This window comes from Siphateles boraxobius, unplaced genomic scaffold (assembly GCF_051911475.1).
Source record: "Siphateles boraxobius isolate OS27281-9 unplaced genomic scaffold, OSU_SipBor_1 41, whole genome shotgun sequence".
Classification (NCBI taxonomy): Eukaryota; Metazoa; Chordata; class Actinopteri; order Cypriniformes; family Leuciscidae; genus Siphateles; species Siphateles boraxobius.
The window spans coordinates 19286774-19306838 of NW_027509042.1; the positions used below are offsets into that span (position 1 = coordinate 19286774).

The 20065-nt window shown below is 38.0% G+C and overlaps 1 protein-coding gene and 1 long non-coding RNA gene across 5 annotated transcripts in view; one reads left to right on the forward strand and one right to left on the reverse strand.

The window, feature by feature from the left end:
• The window catches only part of LOC143706663 (uncharacterized), a 98611-nt gene extending 86704 nt beyond the window's left edge, over positions 1-11907 (forward strand). The window contains exon 2 of the long non-coding RNA XR_013193011.1: positions 11873-11907. This is a non-coding gene — a long non-coding RNA (uncharacterized LOC143706663). The remainder of the gene's footprint in view (positions 1-11872) is intronic.
• lpp (LIM domain containing preferred translocation partner in lipoma) overlaps positions 1-20065 on the reverse strand; it is a 258449-nt gene that overhangs the window by 47652 nt on the left and 190732 nt on the right. The gene's annotated exons all lie outside the window — the stretch shown is intronic.

Genomic DNA, 20065 nt, shown 5'->3' on the forward strand with positions numbered 1-20065 from the left:
CAAAAAAACACAGTTCTGCAAATCACCAGGATAAAGATAAAAGGAGCCAGAGGTCTGGATTCTTCTGGTGTTGGTTTTAACACAGGGTCTCCCAATATGAGAAGGGTGTAGATAAAAGCACCAATTACAGTCACAAAATCACAACCTTTGGTTTCCTCCCTCTGACCAACAGACACAAAACACTCGTTCTGCCTCAGTTTAGTAACAACTTTATCAACCTTGAAGTTGTTCACTCATGCAGGTCCTTCCTCTATGGTAAGTTCTATTTCTTGTCTCAAGTTCCTGCACCAATCTGCATGCTGTCAGGCTTGTGAGACACGTTCTGTCAGAACGATACAGAGCCGACGACTGCATCTCACACAGAGGGAGGGGAACTGATGAAAACTTTCATGCGCTGAAAGCCCCCACAAAAAAACTTTTAATTCAGCATATTTCCACTTCCTGCAGACAGCTAATTATTATGTTGGGGGTTAATTACCTGTACATGGATACAGACTATTGTGGATGGATGCAAACAATCTAGGAGTGCTCAGGAAACTTTCTGCAGATCTATTTGTCAACCTGTGTCTGAGGATCCAGGTGGACCCTGATCCCCTTCACAGAATGAGGGGCCTTAATGTTTTCTAGAACTATGATGTGTGTGGATTCTCATTTGAGACTTTCAATCGCTCCATGTGGTTTATGACAATTTGACATGTAATTTAACAGTCTGAGTGGGCACACTGGATTATTGTGAGAGGAAAAACAACTAATTAAAAAGAGTGCCGTTTGTAATTATCTCTCCTAATGACTTGTATAATAAACTGTTCTTTATTTATGTTAACATTAGTATTATATTTAGCATTATAGAAAAACAATGTATAGGAAGGGGGAATTAAATGTATACATACACTTACAGTATACACCACATTGGATATCTTGGCCTTTTCATGTGTGACTCTAAAGAATGAAGACATTATAATCAAAAAATCCCCTGTTGTGAAAAAATATTTTCATATTAAATAAGACATATTTTGAGAGTTTATTGAAAATTTCTGTTGAAAAACATATAGATCCATCTCATACAGTGCAGTTCTGAGTGCAATGTTGCGCATGTTGCAGATGACCGTGACACAGTGAAGTATAAAAGAAAAAAAATTTGGTCATGTTAACATCCTTGTTAAGAATATCCTACAGAACTGAAGTTTTATTTTTTTCTGTACATGTAAAAAAAAATAAAAAAAATAAGAAGTACTGTACACTACGGTTCAAATGTTTGGGGTTAGTACGTTTTTTTTAAATGTCTTTGAAACTAGTCTCTTATGCTCAGCAAGGCTGTATTTATTTGATCAAAAATAAAGTAAAAACATTAATTGGGAAATATTATTAGAATTTAAACTAACTGTTTTCTATTTGAATATATTTTGAAAATGTAGTATATTCATGTGACAGCAAAGCTGTATTTTCAGCAGCCATTACAACAGCCTTCATTGTTATATAATTAGAAATAATATGCTATATATAATTAGAAATAATTAGAGATAATATGTTCTAATATGCTAATTTCTGATTATCACAGTTGAAAACAGTTGTCCTGCTTAATATTTTTGTGGAAGTATTCATTTCTTTTGGAGTTTTACAGTACACATCTGCATTATTGTTAAAGATATGGTGATTAGGCTACTTAAAAGACATGGATATTAGGCTATTTAAAAGAAGCAAATACATTACAAGAAATATGTTGAATATTCGCAGTAGCTGTGTAAATATATATATATATATATATATATATATATATATATATATATATATATATATATTTTTTTTTTTTTTTCAGATTAAAGACTTCAATTTTATTGAATTTAGTGGCTGGAAAAGGTGTTTGCAGGTGGTTAGTGACATTGAAGTTTTTTCATTTAAGTACTATGCACAAAAGTAACGCTCACTTTAACCATTTAGAGGATTAACATCTAGAGTCATTCAAAAATCAAGACAGGAGTGGAAGACAGAGTGATAGACAGGGTGGTAAAGAGGCCAGAAATATGTAAACAGACTTCTGAACAAATATTTGCTGAATAAAGCCTTACAGTACTGCCACTTTATGCCGTGGGATGAAATACTCACTTGAGTGTAAAAGCACATCTCTCACAAGCTCAAAGAGCACTGTGTGCTGGTCTTTCAAGAACACGGTTAGGGTTTGCATTTTCTGCAAGCATGAAGTCAGTGTTCTCTTCAATAAAAATGATTCCCTGAAGAGCCATTTCCTCCTTTTCTTCCAAAAGGAACAAATGATTGTGATATCCATGTGCCTCTGAGAGTTGTGATTTCCCTGGCTTGTATTGGACACTGACTGTCATCTAAAGAAAAGAGATACTCAATGGATGTTTCCTTTGGCCACCCTGTAATCCCCCCATTAATAAGAGCTGACTGATAATCTTTGTTTTAATTATGCAGGATGAACACATTCTGTACACTCTGGCAACATTGTGGTACACCATCCTTAAGCCTCTTTCACACAGAACATCATAATGCAACAACCATTAAGGCTTGTCATTATTGACGTGTCACCATATTTGTTTTGGACTCTGTATTCATGAGTTGACTGACGTTTTGAATTGATTTGAGAATGAATAATCACTTACACTATGTTTAAAATGTTAGGGGGTCAGTAATATCTTTTAAAATATTGGATTTTTTTTCACCAATGATGCATTAAATTGAACAAAAGTGACAGGAAAGACATTTATAATGTTACAAAATCCATTTAAAATATTATTTTGAACTTTCTATTAAATTAGAATGGTTTCTGAAGGATCATGTGACACTGAAGACTGGAGTAATGTCTGCTAAAAATTTAGCTTTGCCATCACATGAATACAGGTGAATTACATTTAAAGTACTATGTATTAAAACAGTAAACAATTATCAAATTGTAATAACAATTAAAATTAAAAATCTTACTGGCCCCAAACTTTTAACCAAAAGTGTACATTTTACCCTGTTCAACAAACAAAGTGATGCACTTGCAGTTGTATGAATTACTTTGGGAGCGTAAAACTTTTGGACTTCATTGACTGTCATTGAATGGTAGTCAACTTTTGGACCTCATTGACTATCATTGAACGGACAAGCACAGCTGAAAATTTCTTTAAAATGTTAGCTTTTGTGTTCTGCAGAAAACAGAAAATAATATGGATTTGGAACAACTTGAGAGTGGGCAAATAATGACAATTTTAAATGTTTTCTCTTTAATGTGCTTTAGTGAGATGTACTGTAATCAGCGAGGAGTTTCAGTGAGGAAAATCCATTAAAATGAATGGTGTCTGATAGAATAATGGCTGTTTGGATTTGAGCAGAAGTAGAATGGGGACGTATAATGACTTGGTGGTGTGCCAGAGGGGGGCACAGGTGAAGGAAAGAAGGTAGGGATGAGGAGAAGACTCAGTCAGAGGCTATAAACCTCGACTCTCACGCTGGGTTATCGGCGTTCTGTCAGGAACCATTAGACAGCACATTGCTGGTGTGTGTTCACCTGCTCCCCCTCACAGGGAGCATTCTCAGTGGGGCCATGGGCTAAACTCCAACCCCAAACCCCCACCAACTGCACCAGACTGCCTTTAGTCTCTGCTGAACATCACTTTCTCTCATTCTCTAGCTCTCCATGACAGCATATTTTACAAACAGGAAACATATGCAACAAAAAAGTTTCTACCTTCCTTTTTTTCTTTTTTGCCTTCTGCTAGTATTTGGGGTTGCCAAGCACAAAAATTTACCATCCAGATAAATTGGAAAGGGAGGGGATTATTCTTTGGACAACTAAAATGAAACCTGTTGGCTTCTGTTATTGATGAAACTGAACACAAAACTTATACTTAGTGCATCACTGAGCATATATCTTGACAAAGAAATTCTACACTTAAATGTAAAATTCCCCCCATCCCCCACCTGAGGGCAAGGATACATGAGGGCAGAAAAAAAACCCAATCTCTCACTATAACCCATCTGTGTGAGGAGGATTAAAAAGAGATGGACCTTTACAATAATGAGAGGCACTACCTCCATTCTGTTTGCTCATGCCTTGTGTTTAACATGATCATGGATGTTAAATGAGAGATTGACAGGGATTGTAGGAAAGAGGGAGACAAGATACACATACTCTTTTTTAACTATCACATAGGATTAAACAACCTGTTTCTGTTATAAAACGATGTGTTAAATGGATACTTATGCCAATTTAGGGACATTGGGCAGTTTTTTCCTAAACAATTAGAGCAATTTTAAGGGGTTAACAGTAAATCTAGAATGTCTTTAATTTTCGCTACTAAATCCAAACTTTTCTTGAGAATTGTATACAGCGTGTTTGTGTGGGTACATGGCGATGTGAAGTCGTGCGGAATGCGGACATACCACAAATATCTGTCACAATCTATGGTATGAGGCATTAAGTGAATATGTGCAAAAAATAAATAAATAAAATACACCTGCAAAGGACAGTCGGCTACTAAAGAGCAGGAGAAAGCAAAGAAAACACAACAGAGGCAAAAACAAGCTCAAGGCCACCTACAGAGGAGCTAGCAAACACACAAATACCAACACATGCAGAAAGTATACATTTGCCTCTGCATAAATGGGTCATGTTGTTTTCAGCTCTAATTAAAAAGTAAGAGGGAAAAACACAACAGGCAAGTCTGAAGAAAGAAACTGTGATGGTGGAGAGCTGTATGAACAGAGAAAACATGCCATTGATAATAATTAAAAAGAAAGATCAAGGTACTTCCACTACTGGAAGTTTGCACTGACACGAAGAGCATATGAAAACACTACGCTTAGAGAAAATCGGGTTTTTGCCTGGACGTATGTAGCTTGTAATGTATGATGCTTCTCCTGCTGCATGACGGAGGTGAGCGTGTGTGTGTATAAAAGTAGGTCAGGTTTGGCGAACTGACACATCTCCGTGCTAACAGATAAGAGCAAATCTGAAGTGCTAAGAGCGGCCCTACAAGAAGAAAGCCAGCTAGAGGAAGAGGGAGACACACGGAGAGGTAGCGTACGGGTTATAAGAGATGTTCATCGAGGGTTCAACACACAGAGGGAAGCATAATTGACAGTTAGCCGTTCTCTCGTTTTTTGTTTTTTTAACTTATTACACAAAAAAACTCAACATTTTCTTTGAACACATCCTCTCGTGTTCTTTCAGCGTGGCTGTAATTGCCAGTCGTTATGCTGTTCTTGCCTTTAGTAAAGGTGCCATTTATTTATATTTAAACACTGGCGGGGAGCGTAATGAACATCTACACAGGTTCACACCTAAAAATCAATGTCCTGACTCTCTCCTGCACTTCAACCTCGTGATTCTCTGGTACGGCTTCCCTGTCATTTCCTCTGCATGAAGAGAGTGCCGAGAATCCTTCCCATCAACTGGCAACAAACTCTAGGCAAATGACAGACGATTTGAATGAGGGTCTGAAGGTTATCTCCTGTCCAAACACCAGCACGCCAAATTATCTGCTCCACAGACAAAACACTCATGCTATGAGCTCGATGCTTCCTGTCTGCATGTATGCAACTATACACATACAGAATGTTATGAGAGACTAAGGATTTAAACAGTGTGGTCCAGCAACACAGAGGGGGACTGGAGCATGATGAGGGCTGGAAAGTGACAGTCTGTCGTAAGAGATGCCGCTCAGCAGGGGTCACTGTTTTGCAGGGAGGATGGTACAGTAGCATACAGTACACCCAGACACCCAAACACAATAATCTTGATCACACGAGGTCAAAAGGATATAATGTTTCTTCAAGTATGGGCACTTTTCGTCTCGTGGGAAGTAAACAATGTTACTTACAACTAACAATGCTGAACAGTGCATAAATGCATTACAGGAGAATGATGTCATGTACACAATTGATTAAAAGTTTGGTGTCAGTAAGACAGCATTGAACTGTTCAAAAGCAACAGTAAATACATTTATATGGTGCAAAAGATTTCTGTTTCAAATGAATGCTGTTTATTTAATACTTTCAATTTATGAAATAATCCTGGAAAAATAGTACTGTTTTTAACATTGATAGTAATAAGAAATGTTTCTTAAGCAGCAAATCAGTATTGGAATGGTTTCTGAAGGATCATGTGACACTGAAGACAGGAGTAATGATGCTGAAAATTCAGCTTTGCCATCACAGGAATAAATAATATTTTAATATATTTTAAATCAGTTCTTTTAAACTGTAATAATATTTCACAATATTACTGTTTTACTGTATTTTTGATCAAATTATTGCAGCCTTGGTGAGCATAAGAGATGTTTTTCAAAAACATTAAAACACCTTACTGACCTAAAACTTTTGAATGGTAGTGTAGTTATTTTTCAGAAGCAAGCATATCATTTAATTGTCTATTTTCACAAGATACATTTTTCTAGATTTTCTTTTCTTAACACATAACACATCCCATTTCATCATATGCATACTCCCCACTGACACTTTTCTATTTGGTAACCAAGCACACTAACTTCTGACAAGACTTTTTGAGTGGCAAAACTGTTGGCTTGGATGGAAATTATGTAATATGTAAATTGTTGAAATGATTACATTGATTATGGTTATTACACTAGTTGTTTAGATTATCATATATTTTACAATGTAATAATCCTTTTCTAATTAATTTTCATAGTTTAAGGGTAAAACAATACATTTTTCAGTGTGGCCTCAAACGGTGAAATTCCACTGTATAATGTAAGCCAGGTGTGACTGACAGGAAAAAATGAACAAGCTTCTCCCAACAACTCATAATAAACTTCACTAACAATAGCAATTCCTTGGCTCCTCTGAGGACTTCTTTGGCTACAACAAACAGAATGTAATAATATAACTGATTACAAGGCTCATTGTGGTCCATTCTGAAATTGCTGACAAACAAAACACACAATATAGATGCAGATTGATTGGCAGAGCAACGTTCTCTCTCTCAGAAAGAGATGAAGTATTGATCTGAGCTGCAATTTACTCGCTCTAGGACCGTGAAGCAGAAGAGTGTCAGTGCTTTATTATTAACGGCCGGCGCAGGGCTCGGCCCGCCTGATATACAGAGAGCCCACTCTGACAAATGAAACAAGCAGTACTGTTGTCAGCAGTTTAGGTCCTCAACAAAACATCCATGCTTAGCCAGTGCAGAGACTGACTTCAAGTTTCCTCCAAATAGCCCATATGGAGCAGAGTTTCCTTCTCACAGAGCAGACATGTGAACGAGCCCACAGCAGCAAAAGTTGAAGTTTTACACGCACACACACGCACGCATGAACACAGACCCATTGCCACAGGTGTATAATATGAAGGAACTACCCATACATTCTGCATTTACAAAAATTTGTGTAAAAAAATGAGTTGCTCTGAAAAGCTCAGTGAATTCAAGAGTGGTACTGTAATAGAATGCCACCTTTGCAATAAGTCTGTTGAGTTTCATCCCTGCTAGATATTCTATGGTCAACTGTAAGTGATATAACTGGAAAGTGGACAGTGGAAGCATTTAAGAACAACAGGAACCACTTTAAGTCACAGAGAGGGGTCATCTAGAGCTGAGGCACATGATGCGTAAAAGTCACCAACTCTCTGCTTATTCCAAAAGCTGAAGAGTTCCAAACTTCCACTGGCATTAATATCGGCACAAAAACTGTGTGGCGGGAGCTTCATGGAATGGGTTTCCCTGGCCGAGCAGCTGCATGCAAGCCTCACATCACCAACCTACAATGGCAAGCGTTGGATGTAATGTGATGTAAAGCATGCCACCACTGGACTCTGGAGCAGTAGAAATTTGTGTTGTGAAGTAACAAATCACGCTTCTCTGTTTGGCAGTCTGATGGGCGAGTCTGGGTGTGGTGGATGCAAGGAGGTTGGGTTGGGTTGGGTTAGGACCCTTACTTCCAGTGAACGTAAATCTTGGTTAAACTTTATTTGAAGGTGTCCTTATTACAGTGTAATTGAACATTTGTAGGAATATTAATTAACAACATTTAGTTACATAAGGCTAATTTGGGTTAGAGTTTGGTTTAGGGTAGTTGTTTGTAATTATGCATAATTTACTTTTATTTCTAGAGTAAGTAATGCAACAAATGTAACAACATCAGTGCCTGACTTCACAATTGCTCTAATAGATGAATGGGCAAAAATTGAAACAGAAACACTTCAAAATCTTTTGGAAAGCCTTCTCAGAATAGTGGAAGGTGTTATAGTCTCAGCCTCAGACGTCACATTCACTGACCGCTGGCTGAACGTCTGATGCAACTGGCAAACTTGACTGGAAAGACTTCAAGATTTTCCAAGTCATCATCTGATTGGTTAAATTCTACAGGATGTCGGAGATTGTGTTGCATTCTTTAATGGTCCATCTGGACTTTCCATTTTTACGTCCATAAACATGACGCAGAACAAAAAAAAAACTGTGATTGGTTGCTTTGCATGTCAGTCAGACGGCCTCTGGGTGGTCCTTATCCAATGAAAGCTGAAATGGTGTCCTTCTGCCTTCAGTCTGAAGGTCTGGCTAGGCGGGACTAACTGGATAATAATATCTATGTATTTGGAATGCAATGTCATTTAAGTTCCTGTTGGTGTAATGCTCAGGTGTCCCAATACTTCTGTTCATATAGTGTATACTGTATATAAACATATAGGCACATGTGATCAACTTTACAATGTGTTTGGTGATTGCATAATACCTGAAAAAGGATCACTTAAGATTTACAAGGATATGATATGGAAACTTTTACAAGGTGAATGGTTTAGTGTCACTAGGACAGGACTTGGGTGGGCTGGAGGAGTTGGGGATCTGGGGAGCTGCACCCCACAGAGAGAGAGGAGCGAAAGTTAGGGTAGAAGTGAAACCTGATTCATTGACATCCTACCAGCACCCTGTCAAACTGGTCCTTTAACCTTTCAAACATTCAGCAACCAGAGACCAACTGCGGAGGCCCACAGCTACATCAATAACCAACCAATTTTAGATCTCACAAATGCAGTGCCAAAAAATGCAATTGATCACCTGTCACAAGGTTTGAGTATGAGTATCATTAACCGGAGAGATCAGCTAAATTAGAGCATGGGAATTCTGTCTCAACACCGACAAGGTGAGAAGGTGTCAGCAAAGTGTCCATAAATAGCTCTAGTTCGTTGAAAGTTGGATCTACACAACATTTAATCTGCCCCAAATTATGTAAAAAAATAACAACAAAAAACAACACAAGTTAAACACTTGTTAAAAAATGTTTAAAAAAAAAGGTTACACATAAACTCAACTTCTTTCCCAGTAGGATTCCTTCCTAAAGTTCCTAAACAGACAGGAATGTCCAAAGCGTCCTTAGTGTTACCAAAAAACTTCTCCAGTTTCCTTAAATCCTTGAATACATCCGCTACTGAACAATCCATCCAGCCACCCCAACATATTTCACAATAGACAAGGCTGATGTGTTCATTTTCTAGAAAGGTTGTATGCTAGAACATCTCCTGCATTACAACACAGATTGAAAAGCACTGTTGCACATAAATATAAATACCCCCATCAGAAAAAACAAAAAAAACAAAAACTTGATTTCAGATTCAAAGCACAACACTACATGATGTACAGTCTGACCACACTCGCACTGTTAGCAGTGTGTTATTGAGATTATTCAGCTAACTCTAGCTAGATTTTAGAAATAGAACACGTGCAGGCTATGCATGAATACACTCACATCATTGGTAATGATGCTCTAAGTCTAAAGGATAAAAGGCCAGCATTGATTATTGTTACATTACGTAAATCAAACACTGTGTATGCTGTATTTTTCGTTATGGAGTACCAAACTGTTCATGTGGAGCATGATACTAACAATGTCAATGTGATGGGCTCAATTAACAGTGAAAACATATTGGCAAAGTGTACACCCTCAGAGCAACGTACATGTGGCCAAAGGCATAAATTATGGTACATGTAATCTTTCACAGCTGTTTACAATAGACAGCATTAAAGGTGGCCTGTTTTGTATAGCCACTTATTTTTCATTAATTATGCTTTTATATCCATTTTAACGCCTTCCAAAGTTAGTTAACATTTGATTTTCTTTAATGTATTCTAGATTGTTGATGCAAATTCTGCTGATTTAACACCTAAATCATGTTCTTTTATTCAAAAAGTTTTTTTAAAGAACATAATATTCATACAAAGGTATAAATATTATTTCTAGCAAATATTAAAATATATCATACATTTGATCGATAGTTTTTGTGAAGAACAAAAATGTAAAGAAACTGTAAAATGTTTTGACAAAATATAAAAATATGGATTTTTTTTTTTTACAAATTTTTGAATAAAGAACAACAATGTAAAGAAAATTTCATATTTAATGAAAAATATGATATAGATAAAATATTTTATAGTACGGCCAATAAAAACTGATTATTCACACAAAGCTGAAATTTTAATGTTATCATGCCACCCTGATAGTCTAAATTTGGCTTTTGTTTTGAGTTTTCCTTTAGCTTTAGCTATCTCAGAAAACTCAAATATACCTTTTAGTTTATAATCATTCAATGTTTTTCTTTTGAGAAGACCCCCAAAATGATACAAAAGAGAAATAATGAGGGGTCAGAAATACTGCACAGCCTATAAGGGCTTTTTGTTTTAATGGTCAGCATCTGCTGTATTTGTAAGCTTGAATGTTTTCTTTTTTTTCTGTTAACACTGAACTTGAATGTACTGTAGGAAGGGAAGTTTGTTGTCCTGTAGCCAGAACCTCTTAAACTACACTGACCCTGCTGTCAATCAGTTTAATGGCTTGTCACTCTTGAAATTCACAAGCGAATAAAGAACAAGGTCAGAAGCATGGGATGCCATTTCCAAGAATTAGACCCATGTGCTTCCAGGGCTCAAAGTGAACCATGGCAAGACCAAGAACATCTGTGTTTCTAGAAGGTGACAAATCAAATTACTGAGTGTCAACGGGGCCTGTTTATCTTTAGCTATTTACTTTGCCTCTATTTATTATATGTATGCTTTTTGATCCAGACAAAATCTCCCAGATTTCTGATGAGGGGCAGCCGAGCTATGAGAGTTCAGCACAATTTGGAACACTGAGAGCTGATTCGCTTGTTTGCTGGCAGCTAACACTGAATAGAAGTTACTCTCCAGGAACAGATTAAACCTCGAGTGTGTGTGTGAGCACGTGTGCGCGTGGAGGGCAGAGCAACTCCACTTGTGTAAAACAACTGAAACACTGGCTGCTCTGTTTTCACTTCCTGCTATGCAGTCTGTCATCAGAGCAGGCTTTGTTCCTTACTTATCAATTACATGAGTGTTTGTAAACAAACAAGCAAACAAACAAACAAGGGGTTGGGGTAGATAGATAGATATTCTTAATAACTATATTTATTTATAACATTGTAGCCTTTAACACACCTCTCCATGACATGACCATTTTTATCTTATTTTCACTTTTAGTATAATGCTAACATTTTCACTTTTCTACTGTACAGTGATCATTTGGAAATAAAATGATAAATTATAGCAATGAATGCAACTTTGATTATATGGAGAGGGGCAATTAAACAACACACAGGAGGTGTTTTTTTATTCCATTGCGCTTCTTTTCGGTTTTAATGTAAACACCTCCTATCGCTTCCACTTTTGCAGAGTAAACTATCATGCATGACGCGGCTTTCTAAAATGCGGCACTCAAGTTTAAACAACTTTTAAAAAACACGTCTCAAGACCTGCACTAAACTGCGTATCGCGTTTTAACCGCAAAAACGCATCCTATGTAATGGCCCCATAACTGATTTAAAGATATTACAGCGCATGCACGCTTATTTCAGAGCTGTTATTTAAGATGACAGTTTGCCTCATTCATCAGTTTCAGTTTAAGAGCAAAAAAAAAAAAAAAAAAAAAAAAAAAAAGAGGGCAAGGTTTCAACAGAACTAAGCTATAGGCCTACGTGGATTTTAAACACTTATGTTATGTTCTTGCTTTGTCCATGCAACAAATGCAGGTTCTTAAATGAGCGAGGTTTTCTAGCTAATTTCACCGGGATTTGAATAAAATAAAATAAATCAGAGAAGATATTATAAGATTTACTTATGAAGATGACAGATAATTCACATCTTGGGTAGCCTACGCAAACGTTTTTGCCCGTTTTCACATGTTTGTCAGCCTCTACTTCTCTGCTACAGATTGAAGCGCGTGACACCCGCTCCATTACTTTCAAGCAAAAATAGGCTACTGCAAATTTATGGTGTTATTTTTGTTATTATTTGGGACATTCTACAGCCCTTCATCCAACCTTTCAACACATAATCCACCTCAGATTGCTTTTTATCAATGCACAAATCGTAAAAACAGATTAATACTATCTGTTCCTAAATTCTGATTGGGTGGGCAAGGCAGACGTTTGGGAGGGCTCAGCCCACCCCTGCCAATTCCTAGAACTGGCCTAGAATGCCTAGAAGTGTTAATGTTGATCGCTTGCATGTGGAGAAGATTTTTTTCAAAACTAGCAAAAAAAGCATATGATTTCTTTTGCAATGCTATGGAAGTATGTATTTGGCTGTGTTCATGTCCTTGTATACAGCACTGAATTTAACCTACTACACAACCACTGTAATGGACACATAGATGCATTGCTATTGTCACTCTCAGTAGTTGCAAGTCAAGCGGCACAACGAATGATTAATAAACAAAACAGTGTTTATTATAATCCACCGACTAGGACCACCCACCCCTGCCCATGCCTAGAACTGGCCCCGATTTTCTGTGTCAATGTTGATTGCTTGCATGTGGAGAAGATTTTTCTCAACACTAGCAAAAAAGCATATGATTTCTTTTGCAATGCTGTGGAAGTATGTATTTGACTGTGTTCATGTCCTTGTATACAGCACTGAATTTAACCTACTATACAACCACTGTAATGGACACATAGATGCCTTGCTATTGTCACCCTCAGTATTTGCAAGTCAAGCGGCACAACGAATGATTAGTAAACAAAACAGTGTTTATTATAATCCACCAACTAGGAACGAATGAGAAGAAAAGAACAATCACCTTCACAATGACAATACCAGACATCTAAAGATAGGAAACACAGGGCTTAAATACATGGAACAAACAAAGGGAACTAATTAGGAAACAGCTGAACAGAATGACTAATCAATGAGTAACCAATGAGACTAATGAGAACTCAGGCAGGCAGGTAATAGAAACAAAGCAAACAAAGCTGAACATAACAGGAAATACTTGTTACAGCCATCACCATCCATACAAGTTAACCATTTGCTGCGGTTATTCTTCAAGTGTGATGAACAGTATTTACACTACGTGGACTACTTTGGGGAACAAATACCCACTTCGCCATGCTGAGGGGATGCGTGCATCACTAACAGCTTAGATTCCATACAACTAGCTACCGGAGTCCCTCTTCCCATCCTATAGGTACGCACCAATGGCTGTCAGTGAAATTATTTTCTCCAGCCATAGCCTACGCTGCACACACACTGAAAAGGAAAATCCTGGCTTACATCCTTCCTACCTTCCTTGCAGGGCTGAGAAAAAAGTATTAGTCCACGAACAGCTCAAGAGCTTGGTATTACCCTCATGAGACCCTCATGAGAGGAGGCTTAACCATACTCTACCCTAACAACAGCTTCACCAGGGAGGCTCACAAAGAGCCATACATGCTGGTGTCGCCTGTCTAGACAGGGCTTTTAAGAGTGGAGGCCTCAGTATAACGACTCTCAAATTGAGAGAGGGCCCAAACAAAATCTATGCTACTGACAGAACAATCAATGAGGTTCAGAGAGAGCCATACACTCAAGAACGTTATCCAGGCAAGGCTCTGGAGAGCAAAGGCCTCAGCAGGACGACTCTATAAAACGAGAGGACGCCTAACAACACACTGCCCTAAAGACCATCTAGCCAAGGAGGCTAAAGAGAGCCATACACATTGGTGCCACCGTCTAGACAGAGCTCCAAAGAGCGGAGGCCTTGCATGACAACCCTCTAAAACAAGAGGAGGCCTACTCTATGCTAAGGATAGCCATATCAAGGAGGCTCTCAGAGAGCCATTTCATTTGATACCCCTATAAAGGCGGGGCTCTGGGGAGCAGAGGCCTCAGCAGGACGACTCTCTAGAATGAGAGGAGACCTATCAACACTCTACCCCAATGAAAGTTTCAACAAGGAGGCTCACAGAAAGCCTTATGCATTTGGTGCCACCCTCTATAAAGAAATGATTACTAGAGTCAGAATGAGCTCACTACAGGGAACAGAGCATCTTGTCTAGAAATATGCCCATAACCAAGAGGGTTCTACTCCATGCACGTCCTAGATGACCAATGGGAGCTAACAGAGGGCTAGCTACAACCATTGTAAAACCTGTAATATGATTCTGTCTCTAGACTACAGCACTCTCAGAGGTGTCCTGCAACAGGAGGAGTTTGCAATCCAGAGCGAACAAACCTCTTCCTCCTGGGGTCCAGAGATCAGAAGAGCTCTGAACCTTCCTTGGTCAGCAGACCAGAAGGAAGCATAAAGGGGGCTAGGCAAAGTACTAGCCTAGCAATTATGAATTCTCAACTGACCATTCATAGCATCAAACCATCCTCTTTCTTAGAGAGTCGGGGGCCATACTATTAAAGATTCCACCTCTACTTAACCATGAAGACATTGCCATCAAGGGGAGCCAGAGTGCTAGCTGCGACTGCTTGGGAAAAAAAAATTCTTTGTAGGATCTCAACACTCAAAACACTCCCGAAGGTGCCTTACGACAATGAAGAGTTCGCAAACTGGGGCGAAAAAGACACTTCCTGTCGGGTTCTCGAGATCGAATGAGCTCACTAGGGACTGGATGACCCTTCTTCCAGACCCGTCTCAGGGGGAGGCTTTTGCTATACAGTCAAACCCAAGGAAAAATTGGGCTCTCTAGACTCCATCAATCCAGAACAAGTTCTCTGATATGGAGGCACACACTTCCTGAAATGCTTTTCTGAGTGCAATCCATAGTGATTGCCTTCACATGTAAGCAAACAAACGGATCCTGAAGACAAAAGAAATTGAGGACGTGTACTACACGCACAAGTAGTGACGTCTCGTGTTGTCACTGGCCAATGACATTTTCGCATTTAGATGCATACTTCAGACATTGGTCATGCTGAAGGCGTTACCCTATAGTATCCCATTTGAAAGGGAACAGAATTATTGAAAAATAGTATACAAATTAAAATAATATTTTCAGCAGATATTAGTCTCCAGTGTCACATGATCTTTCAGAAATCATTACTATACTAATTTGGTGCTCAAGAAACATTTCTTGTTATTATCAATGTTGAAACCAGTTGTGTTGCTTAATTTTGTTGTTGTTGAAACCATGATACATTTTTTTCAGGATAATTTGATTAATAAAAACTTAAATAGTTTTTGTATCAATATAAAAGTCATATAAAAGTCATAAATAATAATAATAATAATAATAATTTTTTGAATGCTAGTGTACCTACTGTATATGACAGTGAAATTAAGTCTTATGGACTTAAAGGTGCAGTGTGTGATTTTTAGTGGCATCTAGTGGTAAGGTTACGAATTGCAACCAACAAAAGTTATGGTGGCTGACAGGAAAATATGTAATCGTCTGAGACAGCAGAGAGTAGCCAGTTAAGCAATGATGTTTCTTTAAAAAGATGAATTAAGAAATTATGCTTACTTTATTATTCAGTAAAACGATATGTTATTGCAAATATAATTGTTACTTGTTCACCATTGTGTCAGTGTTTTATTCGCTGACTTTAGCTAGTTTCTTTGCACGAAGAACATAGTAACGAAACGCGCTCTGTAGTAGTTTGTCCATTTATGGCTACTGTAGAAACATGTCGGCACAAAATGGCTATTTCAATGTAAGGGGATCCGTGGTGTATGTAGATAGAAATGGCTCATTCTAAGGTAATAAAAACTTAACATTTCATTATGTAAGGTCTTTATACACCACTGAAAACATAGTTATGTATATTATATTGCATTTCTGTCTACACATCCTTCTAAATATTACACAATTCACCTTTAAGGTTGACTTAACATTCTTTTTTATTAATTTTGAATATTGTGTGTTTTAAACATTTTAAAAGTGAAATGCCATGTATAAAACCAAAAAGGGCCTGAAATTTTGGTAATGGGCCAAAAATGCAATAATGCCAAAAGAGGACTGAATAAAGAGTGTGTGAGGTCAGTGAGCCTTTTAATGATGTCCTAGAAGAGGTTATTTTGAGCAGGTGTTGACGAGGTCCAATGCAAATGTTGATATGTGAGTCAGGGAGAAAAACGGCCTCTAGAAGCAGCAAACAGGAGAGACGGGTGGGGGAGCACAACGACAAACATACGAAAGCTGAATATTTGACAGCTGAAACCATCATTGACCTTCTAGCGGGCTTTAGCCGCCTGTAGGGGTTGAACAGTTGAGAATAATCCTCCCCCTGTCAATTGTCACTCAAGCTCAGCAATAACACAAGCTATCATCCAGCTTAGCCTTTCCCCAATTTAGAGAGAGACGCAGCAAGAGAAAGAGAAGGAGAGGAAGATCAGAAAAGATGGAGAGAGTTGAAGAAATCACTAAATGAACTAGCAGCCATGAAATTCCCCCTCCATTCGAAAAATGAGATCAAACGTTCACTGGCAGATTTGCTTAATTAAGTGTCCTTGAGCTGTGTTGATGTGAAAAGCCTTCACTTTTACACCTTACTTCTAATATCAAAGACGTGAACCAATCAGAGATGAGATCCTGAGAGGGTCAGCCAATCAGCATGTAGCCATGAAGACGACTGGACGGGAAGTGATTATGGACTCATAATGACGCTGACCCTCCGTGACAGCTCTCAATTAAATCTAATGATCCCTGCGACAAGGGACGCAAAGCAATAGCGTGAATGGAAGTGAGTATGTAAGCGCAGACCTCTCGATGAACCACGGCCAGGAAATGGCCATTGCTCCTTGCTCTTAAGCCATCTATTATTTGCTTGATATATGAGATTATTTATACATCAGATTAGTTCACGAAGTCGGTTTTGCATTGTGTGGATGGTTATGGAAATGTCCCGACATAACATCTGGACAGATTGACAACGGTAAAGACAAAGTTGACAGCTTTGGCTTTTACTCTAATCTGGCTTTTATATTGTGCCGCTGTTCCATTCAGAGATTTAAGTTCAAAGTGTGGCGATACAGACGGAAAGGAAAATAAACAGATTATGGCTGAAAGACCAGGAAAAGCTTCTCATTAGAACAACAGAATCAGTTGAGTTGGAAAACATCAGGATCAAATGCATTGTACTGTGAGAGAGGTCACCGCGCTGTCGTGTTTTCTAAGTGTGCATTGCTTTCAAGGGGGAAAGGATTGTTTTAGAGCTCTTTAGAGTTCACGTTCGGCTGGATGTTGATGACTGCGCTTGGTTGACATGAGAGGAGTCTTGTAATAGTGCTCCTCTAAAGAGACCTTAGATTATGAAGCGGTCAAAATGGCATCTCTCAGCCCACACTTTCTTCGCTTCAAACATCTATCAATCCAAGAGCCACCCTTATAACTAGATTAATAAGACCTCATTTAAATTTAAGTTCTTCATCAAGACCCAGCTGTGCCTTACGAAACACTGAAAGTGTATCTGCAGCAGGCTGGTGAGGCAGGTGTAAAACAGATGCGATTTCACAGTGTCTTTTTGTCGTTTTTTTTTTTTTTTTTTTAAGGTGACGGCCGTCCCTCAAAAGCGTGTTAATGTTGGGCTCTATCAGAGTGGTCATTGTGGCCCAGCATTAAGCACACACTTAATTATAATCCAATTACAGCTCACCATGAGACAAGGCCAAGTAATCTCAGCCACACGAAAATGGCTAGATGAAATCATTTTTTGTCATGATACATATTCAGCCATTTAGTTGGTACAGCCCTTCATACAGACTGAACATAGAGTGTAAATATTTTTATGACTTTTATATTGATACAAAAAATTTAAGTTTTTATTCATCAAATTATCCTGAGAAAAAGTATCATGGTTTCAACAACAACAACAACAAAAAAATTAAGCAGCACATCTAGTTTCATTGTCTATGCAAAAAGTATGAAATTATCTAAATTTAAATTTATCTACAATTACTAATTGCAGATTCGGTGGATAATATGGCATTTAAAGCATGCTCTTATTTAACTCAGTGTTTAGGAACCAACATTCTTATATGAATAAATTACAGACACAACAAATCTGTATTCATGTTCTGAACATACTGAAAATTAATTCAATAAGAATATTTGGGTGAGGGTGGAGAGGATGTGTGGAATCAAAGAGAATTCAAAGAGCTGTACAACATCATCTTTCGTTGTTCTGTTGCACTATTTTGGGACTTGAGCTGCCATCTCACAACATAATGTACTTGTGTTTCGAATAATGTTAAATTTGTTTTCTTAATACATGAGGTTGTGCCCGACATTGTGGTATTTATTTTGTGTTTAGTTAAACACAGTCCTTGATGAGCTATTCCCAAAGGCTGGGGCTGCAGTTGTTTGTACTAGTGCATAAAATCCTTGAATTAGTGTGGGCTCAAGGGTATGTTCTTTCCCCCAGATTGTGGCTATGGAGAGAGTGTACGCGAAGACCGCAATAGCCATCTTCATGAAGCAGACAGTATAATAGCTCTCTGAGGCAACTCCAAAAAAGTTTTTTTTTCTTTCTTCATACTATTTGTCCTTTTGAATTTTTGAATAACACAAAGTTAAAGACGGTGTTGTTTCTTTTGCAAAGCACTGCATATTTTCTGCTTCACAATAAATAAACCAATGACAGATTTTTTTGCTGATTAAAAGGCCATTATAATCTGTGTGGAGTAAGAAGGACCTACAATGACACAAGGAAAAAGACACATCCCAAGTGCCTGCCACTTATCATCCCATCAGTCTTATATATTAATAACAGTGTATTGTACTACTCTAATTGGACTGGATGTTTTACATCCTTGGGCTGATTGTGAAAGACATTACCAGATATTCTTGGAAAATTTTAAAAAGAGTAACAGATTCTCAGGCGCCTCAGGCTGCCTCTGCAGAGGACTCGAAGGTAGTGACCTAGAAGTTCCGCCAAGGGGGAAGACCAGCGTTAAGACAGGAAACTGCCATGTGACATTCATTGTTCATTCAGTGTCAACACCTTGTTTGTTCTCTAGTACTGACCGATGTTCAAGATGTGCACCACAGCTTTTAAAGTCTTGAGTTTTTCAACCTAAGAACCTGACTATCAATGACATACAGCATATGTTAAATTAGGCTCCCAAATATATGGGATGATCCCTTGGGAAAGGACCCCCTTCCTACAACATAGGCAGCTATATTTTCGTGAATGAAGACTCATTTATACTGTATGAGAGAAATGAATAAGTGTGATTTTATAAAGTCAACATGTTGTTTTCAAATGTAAGTTATTGGCTTTTATATTGTTATTGCACTAAAGTAGAAACAAATTATTAAAATATTATCTGGAAAATATTTAGTTTGTATTAAGATGAAACTATGTTTTTTTACCCACTACAGTAACATTATAAACAGTTTTACAGAGAATATTACCTTAGAACTACAAGTGAGAAAGGTAAAAGTTTGAAATTGATAGTGAAGAAACAAAGTATATAGCCTATATCTGGGGTTTCCAATCCTGCTCCTGGAGGGCCACTGTCCTGCTCAGTGTAGCTCCAACCAGCTTCAACACACTTGCTTGGAAGTTTCTAGTGAGCCTGAAGACCTTAGTTGTGTCCTAAAGGATGCAGTACACTATGTACTCAACCATGTAGTGTATGAATTTTATACGGTTAATTTGTCATTCAACATCGGATTCTGATAGCCCCTCCCCATCTGTATCATCCAGGTATTTAAAGTGTACTTTTTCTATTTGGAATTTTCAGTGTGAACACACTCCTTGCACTATTTATACTAGAAAACGTCATAGAATAGTGCATAAACACGCAAATTGGGACGCACCTCTTGATTAGCTGGTTCATGTGTGTTTAATTAGAACTGGAGCTAAACTCTGCAGGACACTGGCCCTCCA